The sequence below is a fragment of the Talpa occidentalis genome, unplaced genomic scaffold, assembly GCF_014898055.3.
Source record: "Talpa occidentalis isolate TD23 unplaced genomic scaffold, MPIMG_talOcc4v2.1 talOcc4.8, whole genome shotgun sequence".
NCBI classification, from domain to species: domain Eukaryota; kingdom Metazoa; phylum Chordata; class Mammalia; order Eulipotyphla; family Talpidae; genus Talpa; species Talpa occidentalis.
The window spans coordinates 27,317,129-27,337,029 of record NW_023605194.1 but is presented as its reverse complement, the minus strand read 5'-3'; the positions used below and the strand labels follow the sequence as shown (position 1 = coordinate 27,337,029).

Sequence of the window (19,901 nt, the reverse complement as noted above, 5' to 3'; positions counted from 1 at the left end):
TTTCAATTATTCAAATAAAGACAAGGGTCCTATCTCACCTGAAGAAGTTACTGAGGTGAGACTAATATATAACACCCATAGCTCCTTCCTAAAAATAAGAATTTAGAGTGTTCGTAAAGAAATAATGTATTAAATTTGGTACTGGGTGTGAACAACTATGGGCATCCACAGGTGAACCTTTCACAATTGCCATCACCCGTATAAATACATTTCTCAAGAGAAAAACCAATGAAACCGTGCAAACTTCCTTCAGGTTTGAAAAAGGGAACTCTGGCCAAATATGCATGTAGGGAGGGGTAGTAGGGTAATTTCTTTCCTTTTTTTTTTTTTTAAAGGAACATTGCATAGGAAACTGGAAGGTAACAACTGGAGCGGCCAGCGTGTAGTGGTCAAGGGCACAGAGGGTGGAACCCTAGTACCCATGTTCCCATCTCACCTCCATTACCACGTACTGGCTGTGTGACTTGGTTCAAGTTCCTAACCTCTGGGCCTCAATTGTGCCATCTGCAAAACAGAGCTAACTGTATGTGGTAAGTCTTGTAATGTGTGCTCCCTCCTCTCCCCCAGATTCCCCTTCTCAGCTTATGGAGATGTTACAGGCCCTCAGCAGTCAACCCTAGATGGGAGTTGCCTTGCTGAGGAAATTGTCTCTCCCGAGGTCATGCCTCTTTCTAGGGGCTGCTCACATTCAGTGACTGGTCAGTAGAGGGTATAAGGGCCTGAACCCCTGAGCCCAAAGCAGAGCTGCTAGAAGGACCTTTTCAATTCCAGAGCTGAACACCAGGTTAACTGAGCCACCACTTAATTTCAAACTCAACATCTCACTTTGGCCAACCCTTTTTCTTCTCGTCCTTTCCTCAGGCACTGATCCCAAGACTGTCCCTAAGAAACACCCAACCTGAAACATACAAGACTTTCCTCTTAGGGTGACCCTAAGAATAAAGAAGCCACGTACAAGAGTGTGTGCACACAGTAAGTGGGATATAAATATTGGCTGCTATTACGGAAGGATTCTCTTATATGAAGTTAACTCTTACAGTAGTCTTTGCCCCTTAGTCATGAAAGGCCTGTAGTAGTGGTGTGGGTTAATTTTCCATATGTTATGTTACATACAAATAAAGGTAACTGGCTTGTTTTAGGTGATAAGTGAAAGAAATATATTTCTGAACGTACTTGTTGCTGTTGGTATGCCCTCATTCTAGATTGCCAGGGTGTTTTCTCTGTGTTTGCAAACTGACTAGACACCTTCTCTATTTGTATATTGGTTTTTTTTTTTAACTGAGAAAAGAAGGTGAATCATATTTTATTTGGCTGGGGTTACATCCATGTGTTGATGAAGTCTTATTCTTGACAGCATCTGGGCTCTTCTAAGATTAGAGGAAACAAATGCCAGAGTTTAGTTTACTGATCAGACAGGAACAGTTCTGGTAACCAGAGGAATGGGATATTAAACTCCTTTTCTTGCTGCATTTTTTTCTGGTTCTAAAGTAATTGATCCTTATGTGGATCCACATAAGGATCATAAGGATCACATGGACTAAAATATTGAACTTTTTCCCAAAAAACTGAAGGTTTTAAAACCAAGAATAACAAAGACACTTCCATACTTGAAAACAATGAAGATAAAACCATATCAGATGAAACTTGTAAAACAAATGACAAAAAGAAATTCAGGTTATGTATTAAAACAGAATTTAACAGATCTAGAGGAAGAATTGGCAAGCAAGCTAAAAATGTAGAAGCCAAAGTTTGTTTTACCTACAATTCTTCAAGGAGCATTCATTGTATAATTTGGTTAAAGCCATGCATACAACATACACAATAGGTAACTATGTTCTTCTTCTTACAATTGGAAGGCAAGAAAGTTGTGATTTTTATTCCCCCCATGTTTGTCTGATATTATTCCCTTATACTGAACCTTCACACTAAGAACAAAGGAGGTTGCCCTCCCTGCCCTGTCTGGTAGGACTTCTGTACTATTTGCTTTTTATCTACCCTGGTTCATTTGAAGGTCTTTGACCCTAATCTACTATCCATGGCAGTTGGGGCACACATCTTCACTCCAGTGGGCACCTCGTTTTTCAGCCACAAGTTGAATAGATTGGGAGTGGCTGGCATGAAGCTTGAGTTTATCATCAGTGTCCACATACCTCACTTTCTTGGCATCATCACCGGCTTCCAGAGAAGACAAGCCATGATCTCGCCTATTTTATCCTGGTAGTTCACAGCCTGTCTCTATCCACACATTATCTGTCTTCTGGGGATCATCAAAATGGCCTTTATAGACCACAGAATGCCACTGACTGAATAGTTTGTGCAGTTATTTCTCCAACTCTCACATTTCTGCCCTGGATTTCTGCAAGGAGTTCAGGGTCTCCTCACCAAACTCCCTCTTCAGGGTAGTGCTAATCTTCTCTTCTCTTCTGGAGCCACTCTTCCTCCTGGGATGGCCCATTCTCCACAGTCCTTCCTTTTGATGACTACAAACCGCAGGATGTTTTTCCCGACACAGCATGGGTAACTTTATTTCCCTTGCTATCCTCTTCCATCTGGTTATGGTGGGATCTGCAGCATGATACAGTTGCATTTTTATTTTAAGTCAAGTGATTTTGATATCAAAATGCGAAATGCTGGGCTTGAGAACATCCAGCCAACAAACACCAACAAAATTAACACAACAACTAGAGGACTTTCTTTCTTAGGAGCCTATTTGCCTTTCTAGGAGGAGTTCATTTACTAGGTCCAGGACTGCTGTTCAGGAGAGGCAGAATGAATGTGTTGGGGGCCCAGAAGATAAACTTCCTTACTTGGAATGCTCAGAAGTAGAGCAAGAGTGACTGCAAAGGCAAAAAGAGCTCACTTTGTGCACTGAACATGGTCCTGATGAGAGGTTTATGAGATGTGATGTGTGTGGTGTGAGCAATGCTGTCAAATCTTGGCTTCCTCATTGACTCACTGAATGGCTTGAGCAAGTTGCTTAATCTTCCCTTCAAAGGAGTATTACTGGCTACAGCATGCCAGGGGCTATGTCAGGCACAGATGATTGTGCTGGGAGCTGGGCCTCAAGGGTTCTGCTCTTAGAGGATGAGGGTTGGGGAGGAAGCACATAGATTTAAAAAAAAAAATAGAACTAACACTAGAAGAGCATGAGAATTGGACAAAATCAGTTTTGAATCCCAGCTTCTCCTCCTTCTTCTGGGCCTTCTCAGGTAAAGTTACTTAAATTCATTTCAGTTTCCTTATGTGTGAAATGGAAACAGTAATAGCTACCTGCAGGGTTGTGTGACAGTTAAGTGCGATGTTACATATAGAGCTGTTTACAAAATGTCTGGTTCCACTGTACACACTCAAAAGTATTCATTAGAATACTTATCACAACCTTTTTGACCCTGCACCTTGAAAAACTGCATGGATAGAACACGATGGTTGAAATGGTTATGGGAATTGAAGACCTCACCTATGGGGTCAAAGTTAAACAATATACAATTTCTCCATCTGGGAAAATTCAGTCTCAGAAGTAATAGCATCTAGTTCTAAAATGATAAATAATGAGGTAAGAGGCACAAGCTAAGTCATTATATCAAATAAAACAAACCCTATGGACAGATATCAACACTTGAAACAGATAGTTTTAGAACAAATGGAATCCTCTATAATCTTATCAAGACTCAAAGGATATTTAACATTTCCCAGTTTGTTCGATGCTATACCAGTCCCATGAGACAGACATGTAAAGAATAAATGATTTGATGGCCAAATATGTTTGGATAATTCTACATATTCCATCACCCCCTTAGAAATTCACATTTTTAAAAGACTCGGTGAATTCCAGTAAAATGAAATAAATCACCCCTAAATGTTTTAATTCTGTGTCACCCAGTAATTTCTAACTACCTGACCAGAGAATGCTTCTTTTATGCAAAACCTGGCATTATTTTAGGAACACATTCCTCAGGTTTAGAAAGGTTTCAAAATGCCTGTATGTGTTTGGGGGTAGATCTCTAACCATTTGAAGTTATCACTATCACCATTTCTATGGAAGGCAGGTACGAAATACCCACCCATCACCCCATAAGCACTCTAAACTCAATGAGCCAAGCTTCAGGCTTAAAGAAATACCTCTAGCTACAAGGAACAGAATAAGTAGGAAAGGACTAAGAGTGGAGAAACTTGAGACCTGGTCATCATTAGCCATCATCATTATCATTGTTTGGGATTCACTGTGCGCAGGGCACACACATAAAGACCATCAATAAGGGGCACGTTTCCCATTCTGTAACTCTTGTCTTCTTAAGCCTGCATATTTTTAGTCATCAAATTTCTGTTCCTCTGAGCTCCTGGAAATGGGAAAAATATGAAAATGTAAACATTTGGGGAAGAAGATGCATGTTATTCCCTCGTTAGTATTTTAATTATCATAATCTAACTCACAAGAAACAAATGAATCAGAAGTCTCAAGACTGGATCTAGCTTCCCCCTTCCAGTAGCTTTGCATCTAATACTTGGTTTCTCTGGCTCTTGGTTCCAAACTATAAAAGGCATCAGTTGCCTCTGTTAGCTTCAAAAGTCCTTCTGGCTTTGTCATTTTATGATTCAAAATCTATGAAAATCTCATTATTCGAAGGCCAATGTCAATGCTTGCTATGAATCAAAAAGACCAGATGTTCAAATATAAACAACCAGATGCTCAAAGGACAACACACACTTGAGGACAGCAAGGGAATAGGGGGGCTGCTGTGTCAAGTACAATGAAGATATACAGTGCGCCCAAGAATTCAAGGAACACCTGGAAAAGGACTTCAAAACCACTAATGAGCAGTTGTTTAGTTTTTAGCATCATCAAAGGGAAGAAGACAGTTAAGTCAGACCATTTGATGATCCTGGTATAAAAGGTAGCCTAAGGGAAGGAAATAAAATACCATTGTCGAGACCAAAAGAACTATTTGCTGGAAAGCCGTTGGGGACATTCTTTCCTAAATTGTCTTCTGAGGCAGAAAAACAAGCAGAGCTAGACATTGAGAATGTTCTGATCCCCATCCATGAGAAAGACCTAAAGGACCTGTGAGTACAGGGAACAAATCCTTGGCCTGGCAGAGAGTGCCTCTGTGATTCCCATTTTATCAAGAATATTATGGAAGGCAGAGCGATGAACACAGGGCCAAAGCTGTGCAAGACCCCCAAACTATGCTATAGCCTTTGTCAGGGAAGCAGAAATTAGTGGTGTTCAGCAAATTGAAAAATCATGAATTTATCCATTTTTTCCTAATGATGTTCAGACTCAAAGTTCTGAAAAAAAAAACTGAAAGGAAAGAGGAGAAAAGGTTTGCTCCTTTCCTTAGATGTTAATACTGGTGATAAATAAAATAACTACCATTTACTAATTGTTTCCTGTGTACAGTCTATGGTATACTAGGTGGGACTGCTTAATTTTGAACCTTGGTTCAAAACTTCTTAGCTGGTTGATATGGCAAAGTTTTTTAACCTCAGTTTTTTTTTGCCAAGGAATAATAATGTGGTCAGTATGAGATAATTAGTTAGAATAATACCTGGTCATAGTAGGAGCTCAACAAATATTGGCTATACAAAAATTAATATCAAGAAGTTTATATTTAGGGCCTCCCTTGGTGGTGCAGCGGTTGAGTGCTGGGCTGCAAAGATGCCCGCAGCCTCTGCAGCACCGGTTCGATCCTCGGCCTCCGGCGACGGTCCCACATGGCGCACAGACCTCTGCTGCTGCCCACTGCTCCCCTCAGCAGTGTACTTAATCAGTCTGCCTGTTCTGTTCCCCGCTCTGGCTCTGGTGAATTCTCTCACCCTCCTGCGCTTCTGACTGTACCCAGTGCTTGTATAAATAAATAAATAAATCTTTTTAAAAAGGGGGGGGGGCAAAGTAATCTCACCAAAATATCTTTAAAAAAAAAAGAGTTTATATTTATTACTCTAATTCTCAGTCAATACTATGAGTTAAGCACATAAACTAATAGTATTGCCAATTAACAGACTGGAGACATTGCAGTTCATAAAAGTGAAATAACTTACCCTGGTCACACAGCTAGTTACTAATATGTATTTCAGAATTGAAAAGACTTGACAATAATAAACTTGTATTTTATTAATACTCTAAATGCATGTTGGATTTGATTTTATAAGGCAAAATGACACCACTGTGTTTTAACTATAAAAAGTTTGAGTTTATTATGATGGATCTATTATGTTCACTCTGCATAAGAGGAAGAGGTAAGAGAGATACAATGAAACATTAGCAATATAGTATGTAGAACACAGTTGTAAAAAATGCCTTGAATAATGGGCCAGTTCTGACTAGAAAGATAACCCAGAAATACATCCTGCATTAAAAGAGGGGGTCTGGGGCCTGCCCATGGCACAGCGGGTTGAGCTTCAGCACTGTGAAGCTGTCCACAGCCTCTGCAGCGCCAATTCAATTCCCGGCCAGCCAGGGAGAAACCCACATGGCACGGCAGACCTCTCCTGTCTCACTCGCTGCTCCCCTCAGCGGTGTATTTTGGTTGTCTGCCTGTTCTGCTCCCCACTCTGTCTCTGGTGAATCCTCTCACCCTCCTGCACCTCTGGTCTGTACCCTAGCTCTTGTATAAAAATAAATAAATCTTTAAAAAATGAGGGGGTCTGAAGAGAAGGGAGAGTCAAAAATCACCCATTTTAATACTAAAAAGTCCAACAGGTGGTTAACAGGCAGAAATAGGAAAGTCAACAAGGGAGTTGACAATGGGGAGTTCATTTTAGGGGTGTTTTTAAAATGTGCCCTTCCACAGGTGGACAGAACCTGGGATTAGTACTTTGGTAACTGGAGATTCGGCAAGGAATATCCTTGTGCCTCCATTTTCTCTTCTATAAAATGATTAGCTGATCTATAATTAATCCTTTGGATTCCTTGCAGCTTTCTAGAAGCAGCATATATATGAAATAGAGGAAACAGAAGGAAGATTTCAGGGATTAAAAAGTCAATGAATGATCAAGATACTTGGTCATTTGTCTGGTTTGGAAGTTAAAGAGAAAAAAAATGGGACAATGATTGATTTTTTTTTTTTTAGGATTACAGAAAACTGTGCCTTTTAAGAAATTACTTAGGCAAAATAATTATGTAGAATGGAGGCCACCTACAAATTAACCTAAGAAATCTAAAGTACAATGTGTAACAATGCAAGTCAAATAGCCTTTATTTATAGGACAGACACACTTCAGTTTTGTAGTATGATATGAAGGTGTTAGGGAAGTCCAGCTGCCCGAAATGTGGCTTCCTGACCCTCTTAAAATTCTGCCTGGATTTACACTATTAAAATAAACCCCTTTGAATATACTTTGTATTGTAAAATGTGCATTTATTTCATATTCAGCTGTTGTCATGCTTTCTGGTAAATTAGTGCAGCAGGCTGACAACTAGCTAAGGATAGTCAACTGAGGAGACAAAGATTGGAAGGGAGAGAAGGAGGGATCTCTTTGGTATGTATGGCATTGCTCAAGCCAGTACAGCAGCATATGGGTGCCTGCTAGGCTCCAGATACTCAGCTGGGTTCTAGAGACAAAAAAGGTAAGCAAATTGTGGTCCATTGTCTCCAGATGCTTATAGTCCGGAGAACACACTGCATGAAGAGCATGGGGCTGGGGTGTTTTAAATATTACCTCAATTAAAAATAATTTTTTTTTTAAAAGTAAAACCAGGGACTCAGAAAGGGAAGATGGAGGGACAGAGAAGATTCTCTTCCATCTCAATCGAAGGATTGGACATTAAAGAAAGGCTTTTTCCTGTAGCCAGTGAATTCTCCTAAGGAAGTACTAAAATTTGAGTTGGTACGTTTGACACTCTGTAGGCTGTGGAATGACAGATAATTCAAACCTCCTTTAATTCAATGATTTTTTTGATCTTTTGAAATTTAAATTAGTAAGATTTGACTGTATGAGAAATAACATCGCTGACTATGAAATACAAGTCCATTGCCCATTTTTCTTATACCCCCACCTTTTCCAGATGGTATTTCAGGATTGCTGAAGCTGGTGGCAGAAAAGGCAGCAGGAATTGGAGAAAAAGAGGAACTAGAAGGATAACTGACAAATTCTTTAAACAGCAGGCCAGAGGGGTATCATGTTTTCACAGGTGGCTTTCAACACATACTCCAACTTCCAGTAATGGAGAGAATACTCCATTGGGACTTAAAAGACTTGGGGGAATCAGTTCTGACCCTGGTATTTATTAGCTAACTAGCCATGGGAAATCATAATAATATTCACCTATATTATGGAAAACTTACTATATGTTAGCCACTGCTACAGGTTTTACTTGCAGAAATATTTCTCACAACACCCACTAATGTAGATTCTATATCATTTTCCTATTTTACAGGTAAGGAATCTCAAACACTCAAGTTCAAGTTCATATAATCTGTCACTTGTCAAAGCAGAGATTTGAATACCGGCAATATTCATGTTTAACTAACAGTTAACTGATACTCCAGTTACCAAAGTTGGCTAGGCCTCACTCGTCTCACTTAAAAATGCAAATGTGAGACCAGACACTATGCAGATATTTTTACAGCTTTAAAATATTATTTTTATGACATTAGTTATATGAATTGCTATACTTAATATACTTAGAGTTAATCTGTGCCTCTGAGTAGTCTGGCTTAGAGAAATGAGCGCTAATGAGAACTTTCTGAAATATGGTCTCATATTCTAACTTCAGTCAAGTTAGACCGTATTATTCACTGGTCTATCAAGAATGTTTCTCCTCAATCTCCGTCTATTGAAATTCTACCCATCCTTTAAAGGCCAGCTGGAATGCCATCTCCTCCAAGTAACCATTCTCCATCTTGGGAAATTTAGAATGGAAATGTATTAAACTGTTGAGGGTTGGGATTTGGGAGAAAAATCTGTGCTGTGAAAGGAAAAGATGTTTAAGAAGAAATAGAAAGTAGGAGAGATGCCCTTCCTGATGAGGAATGGTCACAGAACCTCAGTAATGGCGCTGATCTGCACCAGCAAAGTCTTCCCTGTGAGGGGCCATAGTGAAGCCACCTGAGTTTTATCCAGTGGTTCCTGGTGAGTAGATGTGAGATGAAGATGAATGGAGATATATGAAATGTCTAGCAGTGTCTAAAAAATCAATGACCATAGTATTTTCCAATCTCTGGGAACCTGTCGTAGGAACCTGATCATCTCCTGCATGGTGAGGAAGGCTGCCATCCTGCCCAGGAAGGGGTAGGACAAATAGGCAAGAAGAGACTCAGTGGGGAAAAGAGAACTCAGGAGCAGACATATGGCAACACAAAGAAAAACATGAGCCAGAGATAGAAAAGATAAGAGAGAAAAAAGCAGAGAAAAAGAAATGAAAGCAAAAGGACACAGAAGGAAAAGAAAGAGGATTAGAACTTGGAAATTTTTTTTTCCCCATTTCTTTTGCAAGATATGACCCAGAGGAGAAGTCCCAGAGGTAACCGAGTATAGCACTCAAACCTGGAGTGCCAGGCACTTGCCACTGTGCTTCATATGGGGTGCTGACCCCTGTCCCCAGTAACCCTGTCCATTGGCTTATCATGCTTTCTACCACTAGGTAGCCCAGAGGGTTGGAGGAAGGGAGAAGCCAGGAGATTGCTCCCGTTCTCTGCTTCGCAGGCATCTCCAGAAGTAGTCAGGCACTCACTGAGGAGCCCTTCACAGTTCTGGCAGCCTCCTTTCTATCCCTCCAGCTCTAAGGGATAAGATGCATCCAGGAGTCGCTACTCTCGGGATGGCCTTGCCTTCCCTTGGTCCTACTTCCAGTTCTTTCAATACCTTTGTAAAGTATTCACTGCATGAAACTATCACAATTGAATTATCTTGGCAAGAAAACTTTACTTTCACTTGGATTCATCCTCGGAGGTTCAAAAACAACTTTGCCAGTAGAACTGAAAGAAAGAAATCCCAGTCGTCCCAAGAGTCAGGACAGGTCTGGGCTCACTTCTCCAGTGCTTGATTGGGGAGCGACAAATTCACAGTACGTCACAGAGCTGAGAGAGACTCAGTCTAGGAACTATCCGTAAAATGACTAGGTTCCTGTCTATTTATGTCTGTTCCTTCATGATTAACTATATTCACTTTGATCATCCTGAGCCTTTAAGCAATATCTCAGTTATATTCCTCCAAGGTTATTAAATGTTCACTAAAATGTTCACTATGAGTATAGAGGGCACAGAGTTAGGCGTGGTGGCCATGGGGTAAGCCACAAACATACAGGAGAAATGGAGGGCATTCTCAGTTTTCAGAAGTGTTTGCTTTTTGCAAGATGAAATATGTGTATGGTCTTTCAGGAGATCCCCTTGATGGGGATTCCCTTGAGTTTTTCCAGTCCTAGGAGAACTGTGGACACTGAGAAACTATTTTATTACAACTTCCATCTCTCCTAACCCCAGAGCTTTGTTAAAACCAGGCTCCTGTTCCTAGGGAATCCATAGACCAATTGGGGCACAAAGTAAGCACAGAATTGACCCTCAAGTCAGACTGATGCCCACAGAAGAGAATTCTGCAGGAGTTTCAGAGAGACTGTGCAGAGATCATAGGAGATGATAATTAAGCCAAGTCTATGAGGTTGTGACAGGTGGAAGGAACAAAGGGACTTTCTCGTTTTCTGGCAACGATTACAGCAGAATCAAAATGACTTGTGAATGGACAGAGGCTGCTGAGGTGTCCTCTTTAACAGGCGTGGGAGGGCTGATGGGTGAAGACTGGAGAGATGGAAAGGTGGTGGCCCAGCTTTGGGGTACTCTAAGACATTGGGACTGGAGGCCATGGGGTGTCGTCTAAGGATCTTGATCATCCTGTGGCAAGGTCACTTCTAAAGGTGGCAACTTTGAGTGCCCTGCAGTGGGTGGATTAGAGGGGGAGCAGCAGGAGGCAGGGGGAGGAACTGCGAGTTGGGGAGTGGCGGTAGGGTGGGGGCTGGTTTACACAGGAAGCCTTATTGACCATCTCTGACCGGGGCGTATTAAATGAACAGATGAGCTGCTTCTCTATCCATTCAGGGGCAAGTTTTCTCCGTCGGGGGAGAGGAGGGGATGTGGGGGCGGGGCGGGGGCTCGAAGAGGTGCCCCCTCTGCAGCTGGGCGGTAGGAAGGAAGTCTCCAACCTCAGAAGTTTCCAATTTCCCCTTGCCAAGGTCGGACAACTACAGGTGGACAACAGCGAGCCCCGAGGCGTCGTGGGGTTCCACGGCAGCCCGGGGCAGCCGCCGCGGCTCGTCCCCCCTCCAGGCCCGGGCGCCGCCGCGGGCCGTGCCGGGCCGGGCGCTCCCGAAGCTGCGCGGCGGAGGCTCGAGGAGGCCTGGCGGGCGGCGGCGAGAGGCTGTGCCCCAGTTTGTGTCCAATCAGGGAGTGCGGGCTGTGCCCGGAGCCGGGCAGCAACGCGTAAACAAACCCACGGCAACTCCTCCGCCCCCTCGGCGCGCTCGCCCCGAGCCCGCCGCCGCCGCCGGCTCGGCTCTCGCGCCCGCCCGCCCGGCCGGCCCAGCCCCCAGCCCCGCGCCGCCCGCACCCCCCGCTGCCCTGCCCCGCCCCGCCCCCGCCCGCGCGGGCTCCCTCACCTACCGCCCCACGCGCGCGCGCTCGCGCACCACGCGCCCCGCGCGGCCCGCCCGGATCGTGGCCTCCCGAGAGCAAGGTAAGGGCGGTGCGCCGGGACCGGCGGCTCCCCCGCCCGGCGCGGCCCGAGGAAGTTTCTGGCGTCTCCGTTTTCCGCCGGGCCGGGGGCGGGCGCGCGGGCGGCGGGGAGCTCCGGGCGCCGGGCGAGCGCGCGGGCGGGGGCGCGGGGGGCGCCGGCGCCCCGGGGCCCCAAGTTGCCCCAGCTGACATGGTGCGGGGGGCGGGCGGCGCGCGGAGGGGGCGGGCGGCGCGGCGGGGCCGGCGCGGGGAGGGCCCCGAGGAACTTTCTCCTTCCCAGAGGGGCTCCCGCCAGCCCCGGCCGCGGCCCCGCCGCGGGAGCGGCCGGCCCCGGGGCCGCAGGGAGCCCGTGAAATGTGTTTGAAGAAGCTGACGCAGTTGGTGACGCTCGCGGCTTCCTGACGGGCACCGGCCGCGCAGCGCCTTCTCCGCGGCGGGGCCGGCCGGGTCGGCGCGCGGGCCCTGCCCCCGCCCGGGAGCCGCGCGCGGGCGCCTGTGGGGGCCGCGGGCTCGGGGCGCGAGCCTCTGGTCCCGGCCGGGAGACCGGCCCCGGCCGCGCGCGCCGCCCGCGTCTGGAGGAGCGCGGGCTATTATATAAGATGTCACGGCGAGCGGGGAGCGGCGGCCGCGAGGCGCGTCGGCGGGGGCGCGGGCGAGGGCGCGGCGGCCTTCCGCGCGGGCGGGAGGGGCGGGCGCCGGGCCGCGCGGACCCACCTGTGCGCCCTCCGCGCCCCCTGTGGGCGCCGCCCGCGCGCGCGCCGGGGGCCGGGGGTGCCGGAGGCGGGCCGTGGTGCCCGCCGGGCCGCGGCCGGAACGTGCCATTTGCTCCCCGCCGCCTCGCCTGGGTCTCCACGCCCCTGACTCCGGGCGTTTGTACTTTGAAACATTTGTTTGATATGAAGGAAACTGCGTGTGCGGCCGTCAGGGTACGTCCGGCCGTGTGGCGGGGAGCTCCGGGGCGGGGAGTGAATCATCGCCCCGCGGATCCGGCGCCGATGATTCATGCGGGGTCCACGCGCGCCGCGTGCTCCGGGGCCGCCGGCCCGGGCCGAGCCTTCTGCGGCGAGGACGCCTGGAGGAGGAGGAGGGAGTGCAAAGGGGCGAGGGTTTGTTCCTCTCCCCTCCACAATTTTGGGGGTGTCGGGGTGTCGAGTTCTCCAGATTTCCCGAGACTTGTGTCGCGTCGTTGAGAGGGTGAGGAGCGTCCACCTGGCTGCATGCGGGAGTCGATGGGGAAACGCTGATTCGCTGCCGGGCTCGGGCCTGTCTCATTCACAATTTGGATGGTGTGAAGTGAACTATCGGGCTCTGAAGGGATCCTTCTAGTAATTGCCTCTACTTAAGTACAGCTAAAGTAATTAGTAAAAACTTAGTAAGTGGGTTTTTTTTTTTTTTAATAAGTGAGTCCTAAGTAGGGAGTCCTGCTTATTAAAGACTTAGGTTTGGTTTTTTTAAAAAAATCCTAAAAGGAACCTGGTTTGCCATTAAGACAGAACTTTTCCCCACTGTCGCCACCCTTCGAGGCTTGCTTGACTCATTCCTACCCCCACACCACACTGGTGGGACCAGGAATGAAGCTTTATCATCACTTAGGAGTCACCTCAGGCATCTACCCAGCAAGGCCTTCTTGATGGCATTAAGGAGCTTTCCACCACTCCCTCCAGGAACTACTCCTTAGTCATGTTTTATTTTCTTAGTACTTAATGACTATCTTGAAATGATTTTGTTTCAGGAGTCTGAAAGTTGTGTCTCCTAAGCTATTCTTTGGCAGGTGGTTTTCCCTGTTTTGTTTACCTCTATAACTCTAGCACTGGAGCAGTGTCTGGCATATATTGGCACTCAGTGTCTATTGACTAGTGAATCAATTCCTTTTCTCTGATTTCTCGGTAGGACTGTCTTCGAAAGTGGTAATGCCCTGCCTTTTGTAAGCAAGGCTCTAAAATGGTACAGTTCTAATTCTCTTTCTCTTTTTTTCTTCGAATTTTCTTTTGATTGATTTATTTCCACTTCCGTGCTGTTAACTTACAGCACAAGATGGATTTGAAGATCATATCGGGAGACAATGAGCATGTAGAAATATAAGGGATGTGGACCCTTCTCGATGGAAAGTATGTTGCTATGTAAGTCAGTGAATCATTAAAAAAATCTTAAAAATAAAAAAATTGAAAAAAGTATGTTGAAGTAGAATCAGCAAAGTCAAAATTTCATGACACTGTATGTTTCCACATATCTTAGGTATGATATTTCTATATTTCTTCCTCCCCACTGCCTGTATACCAACCTCAAATTTAATTGCAGTTTGTAAAGGTCCATAGTATGTAGCACTTAATATGAAGTATGGATTTAACTAAATGAATTCAAGATTTACTTCTTTACAGAGGCCTTAACTTTGATTTGTTGTTAATGGTCATAACTCCACAGAAGAGTAGATAGGAGTTATTTAAAATTATATTTTCATCTTCTTAAATGAATGGCAAAGAATTAAAACTATAGTAAATCAATGATATAATGAAATATATATTTGAATGCAGTATTTTAATACTATCTCCTAGAGGAAAAGTTTTAATAAACTTTTTTATTGTTGTAAATAGTAAACTTTGGAGGCACATTAGCTGGGTTTAGTCTTGTAGCAATGTTTATAGAATTTACGCATCCAGAGTCACTGTTCATGAAGAATGGGCATCCAGCAGATCTCTTTCCATAACAGTAGTGTGACCCCTTTCAGAAACATAATCTCAAGAGTGAGCTCAGAGTTGATAGAATTTTAAAGCTAAAAGGGGCCTTCAAATTCCTTGGTACAGTTCACTGCTTATTATTAATTCCTTTACTGAGGAAACTAAGGCACAGAGAGATGATTTGCCCAAGATACAGGGCAGGGATTAGAACCAGGAGTCCTGGCTTTTTTGAGGAACGTCCGCAAATTAGCCATAGCTCCTGTGGTAGGGAGAGAAGTGGTTCCATTATAGTCAATTGTCTGTCTCTTGCTTTTTGAACTCTCAGAAAGTAAAATGATGTCATTCGACTTTGTACCCTTCCACATACCTTGGATATCTAAGGCCTCAACAAATAGTTGTTGAATGTGGCTGGAGAAATGTATTTTAAGTTGAAAATATATTTAAGAATTGAAAAAGCAGGAAAACATCTCTTTTCCAGATTGAAGAAGTTTTTTTGACAAGAGTTAGAATGTTGTCAGTAGTTAACGTTAGAAATTTCCTGATAAACTACTGTTTGATTTTCATGCCTCGAAATTTTCACTCCTGCCTCCAAAATGTCAGGTAAAATGGCTCATAACTTATTAGTGTGTGCTTGTTTAGTATGCATAATTATTCACTGGAGAAACAGTAGGAGACAGGAGTTAGGACATCTGGTAGGTCTTGCCTTTGCCACAATGTCCAATTAGAAAAGCCTAGAGTTTACAGCCAGACAGAATTTTGATTGAAGTTCAGCTCTGCCTCTAACAAGCAGGTTTTTCTGTAGCAAGTTACTTAGCATTTTTTTTTGAGCATTCTTTCAGCTCTGGGATGGGGGTAAGATCACCTGCCCCTCAGGGCTGTTCTGAGATGGGGCTGATGTATGTAACATTCTTGTTGAACTTTAGGCACTTGAGACAGGTGCACTGTGACTTCTGATGGCACTACATTCCAATGAATCCATCATAAATTGAAAGTATCTTAAGTCAAGAATGCACTTAACACCTACCGAACATCACAGCTTAGCTTTAACCGACCTTAAATGTGCTCAGAACTTGAGTTTCATTTCAAAAGAAATTGCTCAGCACAAGCAGGACATGTGGTCATTTTATCGAGATGATAGGATATAAAAACACAAAGCACAATATCCGAAAGTGCTGGCAACACACTTCCTTGAGAGCATCCTTCTTACCCTGATGATTGCCTGGCTGGCTGGGGAACTGTAGCTCAGCCGCTGTCCAGCATCCTACGAGGGAGTCTGACCATGTATCATTAGTCCAGGAAGAGATCAAAATTCAGACTTCCAAGGAACTTTCCATGGATGCCTGTGGCACTTGTACCATCGTGTAGTTGAAAAATCTTAAACCATCTTCAGTTTCCTTGAAGGACTGTAAATGGTAATGGCTATAATATGATGTGACTTAGTGACCGTGGAAGCTGCTTAATTTCTCAAAGCTTCAGTTTTCTCAATTGGAGAAATGATGGGTAGGGAGGGAGGAAGGGAATTAATTGATCTCTAAGATCTCGATCAACTGTATAGTTCAAGAAACTCATCAAGAACACACAATTCTGCAACTTTAGGTTTTTTTTTTTAATTCAGTTTTAGTTTAAATAAAATGATCCATATAAACTTTGCCTAACAAGAGCATTTGTAAAAATGTCCATATCTAGGCCTTCCTCAGAATTTGGCATAATTAACTTTGATAATCATAAGTGTATTTACATTATTTCATATATTATGTGATGGATACAAAGTTATCTTGAACATTTGACCCTCTTATTCAGCTTACTAAATATCAGGTAGTAAAAGGAGCATATTTTTCTTTGAGATACTTAAGAATCATGCAGGGCACATAGGAGAGAAAACCAAAGGTAATATTACATGGAAGAACTGTTACAGACACAAAGAAAGTACTTTGTGATTTCAGAGAAGGAAATACTTTTTCTAGACAGAAAAATTTAGGAAATCTTAATTAAGGAGCAAGACCTTCAAGAATTGGTAGAACTTCAGCTGGTAGAGATGTGGGGACCAGCCTGTACTTATTCTTGAAGGAAGGGATATCTGAACATATCTGGGAATGGAGCGGAATGTGGTTAAGCTGGGGGTGAGGAACCTGGAGGTAGGATAGTGGGACAGAAAGCTGCATGGCAGAATTGGGACCATTTTAAACATTGGGCTAAAGAGCCTGTCTCATAGGCAGCAGCTCACCATCAGAGGCATTTCTAAATGAGGAAATGGTGTGATTATGGCTTTTCTCTAAGAACGTTAATCACAGTAGAGGAGCCACAGGTAGCCCCAGTTAGGAAGCTCCTAAAATAAAGTGTCTGTGACTTTCAGTGGTTTACTAATAATTTTTTGACTTGATGATGCTGCAAAAGCAATATGTGTTCAGCAGAAACCAGCACGGTGTTTTCCTGTGATGCTGGGCAGTAGCAGTGAACTGCTCTCGCAGTCAGCCATGCAATCATGAGGGTAAACAATTGATACGCCACAGTGTGCTATGTGGTCAGCATTTTCAGCTTAGATACTTTCTGCTTACAGTGTGTTTATCAGAAGGAAACCCCATTGTAAGTAGAGGAAGATGTGTATTCGTCTCCAGAAAAGAAGCCATGAGAACCTAAATTAAGGTGGGGGCAGGCCTGTTGTGTGCAACAATGGAGAAGTAAAAGCAACAGTTCTTGCTCTTGTTGGCTAATCAGATGTGGGAAGTGAGGGTGAAGATGGAAGCTAAGTGACTGGGTGGTGATAGCAGAAATTGAAATAGGAAGGGCACCTAAAAAGGCACCTGCAAGTAAGGAGTGTGCAATCATAAATATTTTTCTAATTAATGAAAGTTATTTTAAGTGTGGGATTGGGATTTTGTGTGTGTGTGCCTCATCTAAATGAGTGAATGGGAGCTATTAGAAATAGAGAAAGATTCGGAAGCATTCTTGTAAAGGGGATAATGGAGCTGTGAGAAGTACTCATAGTGTGAGTAAAGAGTAAAAGGCTAGGGCAGAGCCTTGGAAAATCCAATATTTATGGGCTTGGAGGGAGGCAGAAAGGCTTGGTGAAATGTTGAGAAGAAGCAGAAGGAGAATGAAGGAAATAGAGGGCAAAGAAAGGTGAAGAAGAATTTGGAGGTGACTGAAAGGGTAGAGAGACTGAGTTTAAAGACTGGGAAAGATCATTAGATTTGTCAATGAGACCATTGTCAGTCGCCTTGGAGGGTCAGGGTCATTTGGACACTGGGGACAAAAGTCAACCACGCCCTGAGGGTTCCTGAATGAGAAGGGCATGTAGAGAGGAAGTGTAAGTTCTGGTTGGACTGTGAAAACCCAGAGAACAATAGCTTGTGGCAATGAGAGCCTGTGCAACTGTCGTAAACACAAAACCATGTGTTGTGAGTAGTGTCTGTCAGTGGGGAGAAGGGACTGAAGCTCAGGCATGGGGGGTAGAGGGTAATGACTGTGCCAGACTCTCCTCGGGTAGGAAGGATGGGAGAAAGTTAGGGTGCCAGTACACAAGATTGCCCAGGACAGCCTCAGTTCACACCTGTACCCCACATTAACTGTGGGATACCATTTAGACAAAGATCATAAATATTTGTACATAGAATGCCTATTCTTAAGTCTAAAAGAAAGTCCCATCTTAAATAGTAAATGATTTGCTCATAACACAGGTAGTTTATTCATGGAAAAACAGAGGTGACATGGAGGAGAAAAGAGGTTCAATGAAGGCAAAAAGAAAGAGACTTCGGGAGGAAAGTTGGAAGCTGGGCAGGAGGGTGGCTGCTTTTGAAGTGGATTATTTCTCTTCTATTGGGAGAAGAAAACAGGGACAGCAGGTTGATTTGCTCAAAGTAAGTTGGGAGTGAGAGGTACAGTAGGGAGGTGGTGGAGTGTGGGAATGGCTGAAACTGACTGTAGATCTCAGCATGGTAGGGAGCCAAAGGTGATGAGGCCTGGCGAGTTGTTGAAAAGCCTTTCTTGGCTTTTCTCTTTGTGGTAGAATTAATGTATTCATGACTTTCTCCAGCAATGCTCAGAAAACTGGAAGTAAAGATGGTATGAGCATCACTGAATCTGCCTACTCTATATGAGTCCTCCGTTGAGTAGAAAGGCAAGTGAAACCAGAAGGTTGATGAGCTGGGAGAATGATCCCGAGATCTGAGATTGTGTCGTGCAATGGCTGATTGAGTAAGATTGAAGGAAAAGGAGAAATGGAGATATTGAGGGGTGGTTCTGGGGCGGCGGGAGGGGGATGAGGAGCTTTCAGCATATCTTATCTTTATGGAGGGATTAATTATGGGCGATGATGTAAATTCCAAGTATGACTGAGTTTGAAGATGGTAAAGTGACACAAGCATGGATAGAAGGTCTATAGGATCTATGAAGCCAAGGTGTTAAAATGATTATATGTCAATATCTTTTAAAATTCTGGAATACATTTAATAAAGCCTTTCTGAGATTTTAGTTCATGGAGTTGGAACTTACCTTAAGGATAGATAATTTATTTTTTCATTTAAAAGAAGAAAAAGCTTAAGTCTTTCAAAAACTTTCTAGAAAGAGCTTGACTTGCCCCCTATCACTGATATGTGTGGTAGAACTGCCTTTGGGAAGATCCACAATCCCCAAATCACTGTTCAGTGTTGCTTCATAGGACAGAAGTGCCCACTGAGTAAAATGTTAGAAAACCTTAGAAAGCTTCCTTACCATATAGCTTGCTCACAGCTTTTAGGAGACCAGTGTTTGTGGGCCCAGAAATCCACTCAGGAGAGCTTTGGAATCTAATCCATGTGCTCTGCCTTCTACCTGAAAAGCAGATGACAAAAGCACCTCTTCTTCCCCACTACAGGAAAGTGTCAGGTGATAGTGTGGTTTTCCTCAGTTTTTCCTAGGGAGCAAGACTAGATGAAGCCAGAAATGGCTTTGTCCACTCCCTACACCCTAGTCTAGACTTTGCAACAACCTACTGGATATAATGTTGAAGCTGAAGAGCAGAATTACTCAGGCTTTTGCCTTTCACTGTCTCGAAAGAGGCTAAATCTCTCATACTTAATAACTTTGAAAGAAAAGCACCATTCATTTGAGAGCTGATTACCCAGGGCTGACTCATTACCGAAAAAAAAAAAAAAGTTCCACCTCTGATGGGAAGAATATGGTATAAGGGGAGAAGCTAGTAGTGAATATAGAATTTCCTTCCTTTGGAGACCCTTATGAGTGGAAAAGAGGTGTTCAGTCCCCTTGAACATAAGGCTGTTGGCCACTTATAACTTTCTTGCTTGCATTTGAGTAAAACTAAATTCTGAAGCAGCAGATTCATCATTATGTTAATTGAAATGAATGAAATGACTAAGGATGCTTGCCAACAGGTCCTTCCTTCACCCGTTTCACAGTCATAGTTAGAGTATCCTTTCTGCGTAGGGAACAGAGGAAAATCACAGATGTCATAGCAAAGACTGCCAACTTTGATAACCTGCTTTTGTGTTCAGAACTTTAGAAAAGTAGAAAGTTCTTTCTCCTCATAAAATGTTGATTAAATATATGGCACTTGGAATTAATCCTG

The 19,901-nt window shown here is 44.0% G+C and overlaps 1 protein-coding gene and 1 pseudogene across 10 annotated transcripts in view; one reads left to right on the top strand and one right to left on the bottom strand.

The window, feature by feature from the left end:
• Positions 1-2,024: 2,024 nt before the first annotated feature.
• LOC119234224 (ADP-ribose pyrophosphatase, mitochondrial-like) lies at positions 2,025-2,587 on the bottom strand (annotated as a pseudogene).
• A 9,056-nt stretch (positions 2,588-11,643) lies between these two features.
• The window catches only part of PCGF5 (polycomb group ring finger 5), an 88,900-nt gene continuing 80,642 nt past the window's right edge, over positions 11,644-19,901 (top strand). For 7 of the 10 annotated variants that reach the window (XR_008549991.1, XR_008549990.1, XR_005122698.2 and 4 more), the window contains exon 1: positions 11,645-11,664. The gene's annotated coding sequence lies outside the window, so the exon portion shown is untranslated. Of the gene's footprint in view, positions 11,665-19,901 lie in introns of all 10 variants that reach the window. The other 3 variants (XM_054690378.1, XM_037497977.2, XM_037497978.2) reach the window with 3 other exon arrangements.